The sequence below is a fragment of the Silene latifolia genome, chromosome 3, assembly GCF_048544455.1.
Source record: "Silene latifolia isolate original U9 population chromosome 3, ASM4854445v1, whole genome shotgun sequence".
NCBI lineage: Eukaryota > Viridiplantae > Streptophyta > Magnoliopsida > Caryophyllales > Caryophyllaceae > Silene > Silene latifolia.
Window position 1 is genome coordinate 145799422 of NC_133528.1, and position 14849 is coordinate 145814270.

A 14849-nucleotide genomic window follows, 5' to 3' on the forward strand; every position below is an offset into this window, starting at 1 on the left:
GCTCACAACTATAGACTTGGTTCCTCATAGAAGAATTGCTAGATGTTTTGCTTGAGCTCATCAAGGCAACTTGTTGCTTAAGCTCTTCTATCATCTCTTTCACTTCCACATTGTTGGCCGATTCGACCGTTGACTTCCCCTTCCTCTTGTGCCTATCATTGTTCCAATGAAAGGTACGAGAAGCCATTTCTTCAATAAGCTCTTTCGCCGTCTTGTGGTCTATCTTATCCAAAGCTCCCTTCCCCGAGCCGGAATCAAGGTTCATCTTCATATCATTGTTTAACCCTTCATAGAAATTGTTGATGAGCTCATCATCTCCAATACCGTGGTGAGGACATAGCCTTTGGAGGCCCTTGTACCTCTCCCATGCTTCATAAAGGGTCTCATCTTCTTGTTGGGTGAACCCTTGGAGCTCACTCTTGATTCTTGCGGTTCGTTGGGGTGGGAAATACTTGTTGAGAAAAGCCTTAGAGACATCATCCCAAGTCCGAAGAGAGTCGGGTTCACAACTTTTAAGCCATTCCTTGGCACTTCCCCTCAAAGAGTAAGGGAAAAGCCTAAGGCGTACGGCATCCTCCGTCACTCCATTGGCCTTGAACATGTCACAACTATCCAAGAACTCGTTGAGATGCTCGTTGGGGTTTTCGGTGGCTCCCCCTCCGAATTGGTTCCCTTGGACAAGTTGTAGCAAGGTGGCTTTCACATCAAAATTATTAGCTTGAATAGGTGGCTTGACAATACTCGGATTCACCACCTTTTTCGGAGCCAAGTTATCTCTCATAGGAACCGCGGCCATTGTTACTTCCGTCTCCGGTGTTGCAAAAGGATTTTCGAAAGTTTCAAATACCCGTGGTTCTTCTTGAAGGTCCTCAATTACTGGATTTTCTTGAGGAATCGGTGTTTCTATAAGCCCTCTTCTACGGAGTGAATTTAGTCTTCTCGCGGTTGCTTCGATCTCGTGGTCAATCGGACGTATTGGTTGACCTCTTCGAGCTCTCCTAACCATGCAAAAAGTCCTACACACTCAAGAGAGGGATTAGTAACAAAAGACTTAGTCTAAACAAGAACGAAAACAATTAATATCTTGCCGAACTCCCCGGCAACGGCGCCAAAAACTTGATGGTAGTCAAGCTATACCTCGCAAGTGCACGATTTTATCGTTGTACACTATTAAGGGTCGATCCCACAAGGAGTTGAGAAGATTACTAATTGTTCTAATCCTATCGTTTAGCTAAGTCAACAATAAGGAATGAATTTGTTAATCTAATAACTGAACTAGACAAAATAGAAAGAAATGCAATTAAACAAGATAATAAAAAGTGAGCAAGATAGAACTAAGTTGTAAATCAAATAATTAAAAACCTAAGACTCGGTTCTTCCCAAACATATTCGTAACTCCACACAATCAAATCTCTAGGCCAATCATAAGGGGTAGCTAGGTGAGGAGGTGACGGCTCTAATTCGCCTAAGACCCCCCTCTCGGGTTCGAAATAGGACACTAGCACTACCCACCAACCCCCCTCTCGGGTTCGAAGGTCGGAATCCCTAACTCAATACCCGACTACCCCAAAAACATGCATTTTCCCAAGGTAGCCTAATATTTGCTAAGGTCATTAAGCCTCATCAATTCCCGGGTCATCCCACTCCCTCTCTCGAGGGTCGATTTCAAACGCTAGTTTAGAGGTGTCCTACCCCGGTTCTCCCTTTCGGTCTCAACCGAGGTTAACAATAGGGTCAAATCTCGGGTATCCAAATCACAACCTAACCAACTCTCGTTGGTGGTCAAGGGTCGTAAGTCAACACTACCCAAGAGTCAACCCATAACCCAAGTCATTCCTCTAAACTACCCTCACCAATTTCCCCAAATAATTAGCCTATGTGAGATTTAATTAGCGAGATTACTCATGTTGGGTCAAACCGAGCCCTAGTGAAAGACTACTCACTAATCATGGTCCTAATTGCAAAATAAACAATAAAGATGGAATCTTTAAACATGAACATGGGTGGAAGATGAATTCTACAACCAAACATTCAACAATCCAACAATAATTATGAGGAAAAGTGATTTAATCTAATAACAAGGTTGATTAAACTAAAAGTCACAATCTTTTACTCAATCAACTCAAAGATTAAGTCTTTGAGGACAACTATCCAAGGATGAACAAAGGAAAGAGAAATAATGAAAAGATAAACAATGAAAAGAGCAACAATGGTGGAAACAACAACAATTAAACAAGAAAGATGCAAATTTAACATGAACAACAAACAAGAGAGAGAGAGAGAGACTTTGACTAAACTATCAACAAACAACAAGTTTCAACAACTTCCAACAAAAAGAAATCTAACAACAACAAACAACAATGGAAAACAATTGAAGAACAAGGGAGAAAAGAGAAAAAGGAAAGAAACAATACCAACTATTGAAAGGATGAACAATAAGGAAGAACAAGGTAAGAACAATAATAATAATCCTTGATTGATGAAGAATGATTGCCAAGTTACAAAGGATTTGAGTTTCCTCTCTTAACCTTACAAATTTCTTCCCCAAACTAGGATTTGATCCCTAATTTTCTGGGAAATCAAGTATATATATGCCTCCAAAAAGTTAGGTGAGAGTACAAAAAGAAGAAGACGAAAATCTGACCAATGTAGGGAGTAAATTGTACCGGGAGGGTACAATTATACCCGGGCGGGTACAATTATACCCGGGCGGGTACAATTATACCCTCTCGGGTAAAATGTCGAAATGGGCTGAAAAAAGCTAAAAACGCCAAACGGGTAAGAGGTACCCGACCGGGTAAGGTTATACCCGGTCGGGTAAAGTTGTGCCCTACGGGTGAAGTTAACTCCCTCGGTTGTAATTCCTCCTAGTTGCTTCCATTCTTCGAGTAAATTCCGCTCCAAGTTCCGTCCCTCTTACATTTTCGAGCATGGTACCTACAAAAGGGTTCATAAGTACGGGAAAAATGCTCAAAAGAGGTCTTACACTAAGCATGAGGGAAAAGAACTCGGACTATGCTAATACTAACTAAATGAGTTCATAATGCTTGATTTATCATGACAAAATGGGCCCGGGACATCAAAATATAGGGGTTGAAATGGTGTTATCAATAGATAAGGTTGATGTTTCGGCCCGGGTAGAACTTGGACCTAGCTTCGTCCCTGCTCAGGTGACAGGTGTGGCCATGTGCATAGATGTGTTCGAAGATGATTTGCGACATTGTAAGTCCATTAGTTAGTTATTGTTCAATTATGAGAACATTCCAATAGTACATACCTTCGTTCAAAAGAGAAGCGTTATATATTTATACACAAAAACTTTGGAGAGACGGTCTCTTATTAACGTTACGCGTCGACGAATCGGGTAAGGACATTCATTAAACCGTACACTACATTACGCGTCGGCGATTCGGGAATCGTAGAGTCCTTGCCAGTAAGATATTTGTTTTTTTTTTAAAGATTTTTTTTTTTTTTTTTGACAATTACGAAAGATTGCTCATGATCTTGCTTCCTTTGCGAGAGCATGAGCGATCTTATTAAGAGACCTAAGACAATAACTTATAGTATAGCAATACCAAAATTTTCCAAGACGGCTTGAGCCGAAACCATTCCAATAAGTGACCCACAGTCACAAAAGTAAATATTCAAAGCTTACACGTACCGTACAAGTAAAATTCATCGATATCAAAGTATTATAGAAAACAGTTTAAACGTTAAACCTTAAACCGAACATGCTCTTTACTTAAACTTGAAAAGGGTAAAAGTCCTTATCTCCTGAGACGGTCAATCCAAGCTACATTTAGTCCAAAATTCCTTTACTTCAAAACCATAAGCTACAAATATAGAAAGTATCTGATCACTACACCATACGATAATGAAAGTAATCTTGACTTGTTATATAAGCCTCATGCCGAACCATTTTTTTTTTTTGAATGCAAATGCCCAAAGCCATTACTCAATAGATAAACGATCAAAACATACAGCAGCGTTTGTTGACAATGGCAAACCATCGTCCCATACAACTCGACCCAACACACTTGGATTACAATGAGCTAAGGCGTGAGCAACACAATTATTAGACCGAGAAACATGTAACCAAATGACCGACTGAAAGTGAGCACTACAAGCAAGAATGTCTTCAATAAGCAACGAGAACATGCTCCTCCCCGTCTTCTTACCTTTAATAGCTTCAATGACTTGTAGACAATCACTCTCCACCTCAACCGATTGAAATCAGCGCCGTGTCGCCTCCTCCAATCCATCTAACACCGCACAAGCTTCCGCAACATGAACCTCCCATTGTTGCACTCGACCAACCGCCAACCCCCAAAGTACTTCACCCCTCCCATCACGGCAAACAACACCCGTGGTGACTCCCGCTCCTTCTTTAACCCCGGCATCAACATTTATCTTAACGTACCCAGCCCATGGTGCTTTCCATCCCTCCTTGGCCACGTCCCTTCCCCTCGAACCCCGATCTTTTTCCCCACCCGTCACCCCGTCATCACATTCCCCCACCCCCTCATGTATAACATCCTTAGCCCGCCCGATGATGAGCTCGGGCTCCACTGGAATGTTGTCAAAGATAACTTTATTCCGATGTTCCCAAAGCGCCCAACATCCCACCATCATTTTCACACATTCCGCCACACACAAGTCCGTCCAACATGCCTCCACCCATTCCTTCACATCACTCCCTCGGTGTTCAAACACTCCCTCAATTCCAAGGCCCTCCCAAACCCATTTTGCAACCCCACAATCCCGGAATAAATGAAGACTCGACTCAAGAAAAGAATGACATAAAGGACATAAAGAGTACTCACCTCCTATTCGCGCTGCGATGTTTGCCCTCGTAGCTAGTGCCTCACTACACAGTTGCCAAAAGAAGAGCTTTACGCGAGGCCAAACCGAAAATTTCCAGAGCCTATTCCACAGTTGCCTACCACGATCACCATCCGAGCTAGTAGCCATGTCGCCATCATCCCCAGCTAGCCTCTTATATGCACTCCTAACAGAATACATGCCATCCTTTTCCAACCCCCAGAACCATATATCTCGAGGCCTATTTGGACTAACCCGAATGTTTCTGATTCGCTCTCGCTCGAAAGGAAGGAAGAAAAAGTTGAGCTTGTCCTCGTCCCAATCAAAACCATTCGGCTGCAGCAGCTCCCCAACCCGCATTCCTTCATGTCCCGGCCCACACGGTGAGATAATACACCCCGTCTGTGAATTTGGGACCCACGCGTGGCCCCACACCTTCGTGTCCATACCGTCCCCAATCCGTCTCCTAAGTCCCTGCTCCATAACAGACCGTGCTTCAAGAATACTACGCCAAGTATAACTAGGATTGTGACCCAAAGCCGCTGTCATATATTCACCATCCGGGAAATACTTCGCTTTCATAATTCGAGTCCATAAGCTATCCGGGTTAGTGATTAATCTCCAAGCCTGCTTGCCAAGTAAAGCGAGGTTAAAGAGCCGAAAGTCACGAAAGCCCATCCCACCCATTCCCTTAGGCCGAGTCAGTTTCCTCCAAGCTACCCAATGGATACCACGTTTGTCCACCTCATGTCCCCACCAAAAGCGGGCCACTATCGATCTCAACTCATCGCAAAAATTCGCAGGAATTTTAAAAACACTCATCACATAGGTAGGGAGCGAATTGGCTACAGCCTTTATAAGAATCTCCTTACCCGCCCTAGACAAAAATTTTCCGCGCCATCCTTGTAGTCTTTTGCTGAGCTTGTCACGAATAATGTCCGTAATTAATTTCTTTGACCGACCAATTACCGTGGGCAAGCCTAAATAACGAGCTTGCTCTTCCACCTGAACCACATCCAACACAGCGGCCACCTCATCTCGCCTACGCCCATCAACTACTTTGCTAAAAGAGACAGTTGTCTTATCGAGACTCACCAATTGCCCCGAAGCCCTCTCATACTTCCTCAAAATATTATTCACAACCTCAGCCTCCTCGATAGTAGCTCGAGTGAAGAATATACTATCATATGCAAAAAGGAGATGTGAAACCATCGGTGCCGAATTGGCCACGCGTATCCCGTGTAGAGCATTACGCTCCACAGCTCGCCTTATTAAATTAGACAAAGCCTCAGCACATAACAGGAATAAGTATGGGGACAACGGGTCACCTTGGCGCAACCCTCTAGACGGCCGAAAATCATCAGATGGGGTACCATTGATGAGTACAGAAAAGGTGACAGTCGAAACGCAGTCCATCACTCGAAGTGTCCAATCACGGTCAAAGCCCATTATCCTTAACACCCGATGTAAAAAACTTCTCTCCACCCTATCGTATGCCTTTTCCATGTCCAACTTTATCGCCATATCTCCCTCAGTCAGTCTACTATTCTTCATATGATGGAACAATTCAAACGCAATAAGAATATTATCAGATATTAAGCGTCCAGGAGTAAAGGCACTTTGATTCTCCGAAATAATTTTCCCCAGGAAAAGTTTCAGACGATTAGCTAATACTTTTGAGACCAATTTATAAACCACGTTGCATAAACTAATCGGTCTGAAATCTCGAATTTTATCCGGCGCCTTATTCTTGGGAATTAAAGCGATATTCGTTTTATTCAGCTCAATAGGAGAAATTTCCCCCCGCAAAATTCCAAGAACCGTACTCACAACATTTGGACCAATAATCTGCTAATAAGACTGATAGAAAAGACCGTTCATACCATCCGGACCCGGAGCTTTCAGAGGATGCATCTGATTAAGAGCTTCAACGATCTCAGCTTAACTGTACTCCATTCGTAAGAATCGATTCATGCGGTCCGTGACTCGCCCCTCGAGTCCAGTCAATACCTCATCAAAATCAGAAGGGTTAGACGAGGTAAACAATTCTTGGAAATAATCATTGGCAACCCGTGCAACTGCATCATCACCCGTATGTCCGCGGCCATCATCATCGATCAAACCCCCTATATTGTTTTTCCTCCTCCTCTCCCCTGTTCTTGAGTGGAAAAACTTGGTATTTCGGTCTCCTTCCCATAGCCATAAAGCTCGCGATCTCTGTCGCCAGTATTGTTCTTCTTGTTTGTAAAGGCTAGCTATTTCCGCAATTAATTTGCGCCGTCGATTCACCGCTTCCTCAGTTCGGTCCCCTTCATTGAGTCTCGCCAAGTTTCTTCGTTTGACCTCCAACGACCTATTAATTTTCCCTATATTTATCTTTTTCCAAGCTTGAAGCTCCTTAGCACATCCACGTAAAGAGGACACAAGATCGCCATTCCCACGTTCTACCCCTTTTATCACCGCTTCCTCACATCCCTCTTCCCCTACCCAAATCTGTTCGAATCGAAACCGACTTCTAGTCTTGCCTCCAATTTCCCTCCTATCAAACGCTAGCTTGACCGGGGCGTGATCAGACCATTCACGGTCAAGATTAAATAATTTAGCATACGGGAACAAATCTGTCCAAGCCTCGGAGCAAAGAGCACGATCCAGTCTACATTGACGATTAGCGGAACCAGCTTGTCCATTATCAAAAGTGAAAGCATAACCCTCCCAAGGAACATCCTTTAACTCACAATCATCAATCGCAGCCTGAAAATTATTCATTTGCCACTGGGCCCGACTACCCCCTTTCATTTCCGTAGAAAACAAAACCTCGTTAAAATCTCCCACACAAACCCATGGCAGCGAAGACTGACCACGAAGAAGCCTTAGAAGATCCCAAGAAAGGTGACGGTCTGAAACAGCTGGCCAACTATAAAACCCAGTTACACGCCACTCCTTTTCCCCATCCCGCACATGGAAATCCATATGGTGAACTGAGGCCGAAACAAAATTACAGTCAACTTCTTTCTTCCATAGAAACGCGAGACCCCCCGATATTCCTATGCTATCCACCTCAATCCCATCATAGCCATCTAACTTCTCCCTGACCCGCCTCATATCACGACCACAAAGTTTCGTCTCGCATAAAAACATCATGGCCGGGGCTTCCCTTCGTACGAGAGTACGAAGGGCACTCACCGTGTCGGGGTTGCCCAATCCCCGACAGTTAAGACTTAGGAGATTTATTGCGCCTGGCGGGGTTGAGCACCCTCAACCTCCGCCTCAGATATTATGACGCCCCCGTCAAAAGCAGTTTTAGAACGTTTTTCACCTCCACAATCCCCCTCCTCTCCCCGACTCCTTTTACCACCACTCAACACCCCCATCTCCACATCCGTGTCTCTGCCCCCTACCCTCGCCTGTTTCTTCCACTCCCTCTTCCTCCCTCTACCACCCGTCATGCCCAAAGTCTCGGCATCATTGACCCTACCCACAGTCCCCTCCTCCTGTCCCTCCACCATAGCCATAACAGCCTTCAACCCCTCAACAACCAGTCCATGTTGCGCGCTGCCTCTCTCCACGACATTCATCCCCTGTCCAGATAAGTCATTCCTCATACCAACATTATCAACGCATTCCTCTTCGACAATCATCACAGCTGGTATTAAGGGTTGCTGTACACAAGGCTCCTATTCCACCACCTGCTCCCTCCCCGCATTATTGTCCTTGTGCTTTCTAGTTTTAAGATCAATGGAATCATGCCGAACCATTTTAATTAAGACTCACTATGTAAGCTGAGTAAATAGTCATGTTTTCATATGGCAGGATGGTTTTGCAGGGGCTGACAAGTTAATTTTCCTCCGTCCTTTTCATTTTTGAAGAACAAGTGAGAGGATGACATGTGTTGGGTCACCAATGTTACCAATATCCCAATTCAAGGTCACCAATTGACCCTGAGTTATTCAAGGTCACCAAATTAATATCCTAAATACTACTTCCTCCGTTTTCATATGATCTACACATTTTATTAAAATACTACACTCATATATTCATCAAATGGGTAGATCATATAAAAACGGAGGAAGTACTTAAGTATGTAATTAGCATGACCCAACAAGGTCACGACCCGGTTGGTGACCTTGCTTGGGCATGGTCTAAGTAATAGTTGAATGTACCCGCAAAGTCAAGGTCGGAGAAAACAGTGACACAAGTTTTGATACCGTAATTCAAAGTCACGATTCTCAGTACAATCATAATCTCACCCTACCAACTAAGGCCCTGTTCTTTTGGACTTAAAGTCACTTAATTTAAGTTAACTTCAGATCCTATAAGTTGATTCGATTCGATTCAGATCCTATAAGTTCGATTCGAGATCATATAAGTTGATTCGATTCGAGATCCTATAATTTCAGTTTAGTTCAGATCCTATAAGTTCAGTTCAGATCCTATAAGTTCAGTTCAGTTCAGTTCAGATCCTATAAGTTTAGTTCAGATCCTATACTCACTTAATTTAAGTTCAGTTCAGATCCTATAAGTTCAGTTCAGTTCAGTTCAGATCCTATAAGTTTAGTTCAGATCCTATAAGTTCAGTTAAGTTCAGATCCTATAAGTTCAGTTCAGTTCAGTTCAGATCTTATAAGTTCAGTTCAGTTCAGATCCTATAAGTTTCAGTCCAAAAGAACAGGGCCTAAGTACAAATGTACAATACTCTCAATACCATTGGGGAGTGCTAGGGCGACACCGGGTGTTACCGAGTTTCGATAACACCCTAATAAAATAATAGAAAAAAAACTTAAAAAGTAAATTGTATCATTCATTTTTGCGCCAATATCGCAAGGGTAAAATTGTAATTCACAATCTATTATATTAACAAAATATAATATAAAAGATACTCCGTACTAACTAAAACTAAATTATATCTTATATACAAGATACATATCGTAACAAACACATCTTTATCTCCATCATCAAATCATACATTTACTAATTAACAAAAAAAAAAAAGAATTATATTGCCAAACGTAAAACGACAAATACCTTATGGAAATTTTTTACTAGATTCAAGTAATTGTTAAAGTATGTCCAATTGCACAAATGAAAGATAAAATATAAATTTTTCATTAAATTTGTTTTGTTTAATAAACAAAAGGAAGAACACAGTAACATTGGTTTCGGTGGGAGACAAAATTCACAAACCGGACGCCTCAAGTAAGCAGGGTTGTCCTTGTTAGAACTTAGAATTATCTTTGGCGTTCATATGGAAGAACAAATTAGAACTTTGCAAACACTCGCCATTCATACAAATCTTTCAATTTTTTTTAATTTAATATTTATTATCAATATTGTTAAATTAGTTCATTAATGTTAAGTTCCTAAACCACCCTTTAGCACTAATTATTTTAAAATTTGAATTTAGATGGAGGGAAACTAAAATGCATAGGTAAATTACAGTAATACCTCGGGTGTCGCTCAATCAGTCGAGTAAATCCATTGATACAACCAGTGGTGGAGCTAGGAGAACTGGCGAGGGCGTTCACGGATGCAAATCACAAAAGTTTTAATTGAAATTTTCGAAAAAAAATCGAGTTTCTCTTATACCATAACCCGTTCGCCCCCGCTAAAATTTTTCGCCCCCACTAGATTTAAATACTGGCTCCGCCACTGGACACAACTAAACCAAAACATGTATGAAAGAGACAACCAACCTCATATGCAAAATTATCAAAACACCATTTGCTACGACTAATCTTGACAAATTATTTTTCTCATTAAAACAATCCAAACTAAATTTACGTAATTTTCTGTTGACGGAATTATTGAACAGAAAAAATGTGTTTTGTGTGAAATTTTTTTTTTTTTTTAGAAAAGATCATTATCATTAATAAAAAGTCATACGACATCTACAACATATGCCAAGCTCAATCGGATACAAATCGATTACAACCATAGGAAATAAATTCTTGTTCAAAGAATGAAACACTGCAACAGAGTCTCTATCATCGATTCGTCGCAAAAGGCTTTCATCCATAAGAGGGTCCTCCGAATCTTCCTTGACGAGTATCCATTTCTTCTGACGTGATTGATTGTAGCCATGAATCGCACAAAATATGTAAAACCATATAACGATCTATAACAACGCTGATCTTCTACTGACTTATTAGAAAACTGCAAACGAACCAGAAAATAAAAGCTCTCAAACTGAGAGAAGGACACCACCGATAGACGGGGACAGAGCCCTCAGAAAGAGAGACGAAACCATAACGAAAGCGGAAATTAAACAAAAACATAAAGGAAACAAAGCAGAACACAGGAAAAAAAATGGAAGCCACCACCTCCCTACGAACCAACAACACTGCCAGATCCAAGCACCACCCTACCACACCACCTCAACAAACTCGTCTGATAAAACCCGAACAGCCCACATACACCACGCAGACCGAGAGAAACGGGCAGACCCGTACGATCCAGAACCGGGTGTGGGTAAGAAAGAGGAGGACGGTTAATCGGAAGAGAGGAGACGGGTCGCCGGAGAAAGGTCTTGAGAGACCCCATCCCCGGCGACATGGTAGGGGGTTGATGGGTGGCGGTGGGAGGAAGGAGGAGAACGGCGGCGGCAAAGAAGGAGGATTTAGGGTTTTGTTTTTTAGAGAGAAGGGGGAGAGAAAACTAGAGAGAGAATATGTTTTTTGTCTTTGGTTGTGCCAAAATAATATATACACCTAAGTTTAGCTAGAGTTTAGGAATTACATAACTAAAAGCCTAAACAGAATCCCCTAAAGAAGGAATACAAAGATGTGTACATAACAAAATATCATATCACATATATCCAAAACTAATTGCATAATATTTGGCAAATATTATGCTAACACCCCCCCCCCCCCTCTCAAGTTGGAGCATGGGAGTTAGCAATGCCCAACTTGCCCAACAGTCGGTGAAACTGAGTTCGCCCAAGCGCCTTGGTGAGAATATCCGCAAGCTGAGTGGTAGTATGAACATAAGACGACACAATAGTCCTCCGTATAATTTCATCACGAACAAAATGACAGTCAATCTCAATGTGTTTAGTTCGTTCATGAAAAACGGGATTATTAGCAATATGGATAGCCGCCTGACTATCACAATGAAGTAGAACAGCTACTGACTGGTCAAAACCCAAACTACGAAGCAAACCTTTTAACCAAAGAATTTCACATGTAGCGGAAGCCATGGCACGATATTCAGATTCAGCAGATGACCGAGACACAGTAGCTTATTTTTTAGTCTTCCAAGAAATTGATGATCCACCAAGAAAAATAAAATATGCAGATAGAGAACGGCGGCTAACAGGACAACTATCATAATCCGCATCACAATAAGCCTCAAGCTCCATAGGAGCATTAGCCCACAATAGAATACCCTGACCTGGATTACCTTTCAAATACCGAACAACACGAATAACAGCATCCCAATGAGCTTGGGAAGGTGCGGGCATAAACTGTGAAAGGATATGGACCGAATAGCTAATCTCAGGACGGGTAAGAGTAAGATAAATAAGCTTCCCAACCAAACGGCGGTATTTCGTGGGCTCAGAAAATAAAGGCTCTACCTTTAATGCGAGCTCGTGCTTATCTTCCATGGGAACAAGTGCCGGTTTCGAACCTAGAAGCCCTGTTTCCGTCAATATATCAAGGATGTATTTTCGTTGACAGAGAAAAATGCCATTGGAATTCCGTGCCACTTCGAGGCCCAAAAAATATTTCAATTTACTCAAGTCTTTCATCCGAAAACATTGACTTAGATAATTTTTGAAATCACAAATAACAACATTATCATTCCCAACTATCACCAAATCGCCAACGTACACAAGAACATTAAACACAATATCACCCTTACGATAAACAAATAATGAATGATCACACGGACTATAGGAGAAACCGTACTCACACAAGTCAGTGGCAAGCTTAGCATACCAACAACGCGGAGATTGACGAAGACCATATAAAGATTTATGTAGACGACATACCTTTCCTTGCAACCGATGACCAAAACCAAGTGGAAGTCTCATGTATACCTCCTCTACTAAATCTCCGTGAAGAAAGGCATTTTGAACATCCATTTGGTGTAACTCCCAATTATTTATGGCCGCAACAGTGAGAAAAGTACGAACGGTAACCATCTTAACGGTAGGAGCAAACGTCTCATCAAAATCAATCCCTTCCTGTTGATGATTACCAAAAACAACCAAGCGTGCTTTGTAACGCTCAACCGTTCCATCTGATTTCCGCTTTATTTTATAGACCCACATACAACCGATAGCAGTTTTATCAGACGGCAAATCCACCACAGACCAAGTGTTGTTCGCCTATAATGCATCAATTTCCTCTTCCATTGCTTTCTTCCATTTGGGGTCACGCATAGCTTCTTTAAAAGAAGTGGGCTCCGTGTCATTTGTAATAGCTGCAAGAAAGGACTGATGTGCAGACGAAAAATTATTACAATTAACATAATTAGCAATGGAATAAGGAGTACCTGTGACGGACGTTGTTGTGGGTGATGAGCTAGAGGGAACCAAAGTCGTGTTAATGTGTTCACTGATTTTATCCCACTTAACAAAATCTTTGTTACGAACATTATCGAACTTGACCCGTTTACCTCGACCCATTTCCTCATCACCTATTTCGTTACTTGCGCCATCATCAGTTACATCAATATTATCAAGGGGAATATTACCATCACCATCTTCCCTGGCTACATTCTGATCAGGGGCTGTCACATTAGTCGGGCTCAAAACATCAGATTGAGAGCTTGTCTCAGCCGAGCTCTCCGAAGGCAACTGATCAGGCGGGTGGAGCTGCTGCTGCCCCCAACACCATGGGTAGAAGTATCCATAGGGTAGTCATCATCAGAGAATTGAAAATCATTGTGGTCCTCGACATTGTCGAGTGATTCCGAATTGGGATTAGACATGGCAAAAGGAAATTTATCCTCAATAAAGTGTACATCTCGTGACTGAAAATAAGTACCCATCTCAAGATCATATAAATGCCATCCTTTCTTTCCGAATGAGTAGCCAAGGAAAATGCAGCGACGACTTCGAGTATCAAATTTATCACGAGAATACATATTTTTAGCATAGCACAAACACCCGAAAACCCGAATGAGACTCATATCTGGGATTCGGCCAAACAACAATTCGAATGGTGTTTTATTTTGCAAAATTAGTGAAGGAGTACGATTAATTAAGTGAGCTGCTGTCAAAACACATTCATCCCAAAAGTCGATAGCTAAAGAACCTTGAAAACGAAGAGCACGCGCAACATTCAAAATATGTCGGTGTTTTCTCTCAACCCGAGCATTTTGTTGGGGTGTATGAACCATGGAGGTTTGAAAAATAATTCCATGCTCACGAAAATAAGGAATAATCCCCCGAAATTCCGTCTCATTGTCACTCCTTACAGTTTTCACACTACCATTAAATTGTCTAGCTATTAAAGAAAAGAAATCACGAAGTAATCGTGGGACTTAGTCCTTGGTTTTCATCAAATAAACCCAAACGCAACGAGAAAAATCATCAACTATTGATAAAAAATAACGGGAATCACAAGCCCGATTAGGATAATAAGGTCCCCAAACGTCGCAATGTATTAAATCAAATAAATATTCGGCTTTATTATCGCTCAAAGGAAAAGGAGTACGGGTTTGTTTGGCTCGAAAAAAAATATCGCAAGACGAAAATTGAGAATTATTAAAACCAAAAACAGCGGGAATGTGCTTCATAACCCGAGAGGAAGGATGTCCCATTCGTTGATGCCACAACTCAACACTTTCTTGTCCAGTCATAACATTAACACGAAGTGGTTCCTCCATTGTCAGGTAGAAAAGCCCATCCAAAAGATCACCCACACCAATCGTCGTCGAGGCATGGTCCTATATCACACAATGTGAATTAGTAAATTGTACACTTAATTGTTGTGTGGATAAAAGTTGCGAAACTAAAAGAAGATTGCATTTGAAAGACGGAACGAATAAGACATTATAGAGAGACAATTTGTTGTTTATCTTGA

The 14849-nt window shown here is 41.8% G+C and overlaps 1 non-coding gene across 1 annotated transcript; it reads left to right on the forward strand.

Moving 5' to 3' along the window:
* The first annotated feature begins 320 nt into the window (after window positions 1-320).
* On the forward strand, window positions 321-427 carry LOC141650764 (small nucleolar RNA R71). Its single transcript, XR_012546780.1, has one exon. It is a non-coding gene; the product is annotated as a small nucleolar RNA R71 (small nucleolar RNA).
* The last annotated feature ends 14422 nt before the right edge of the window (window positions 428-14849 follow it).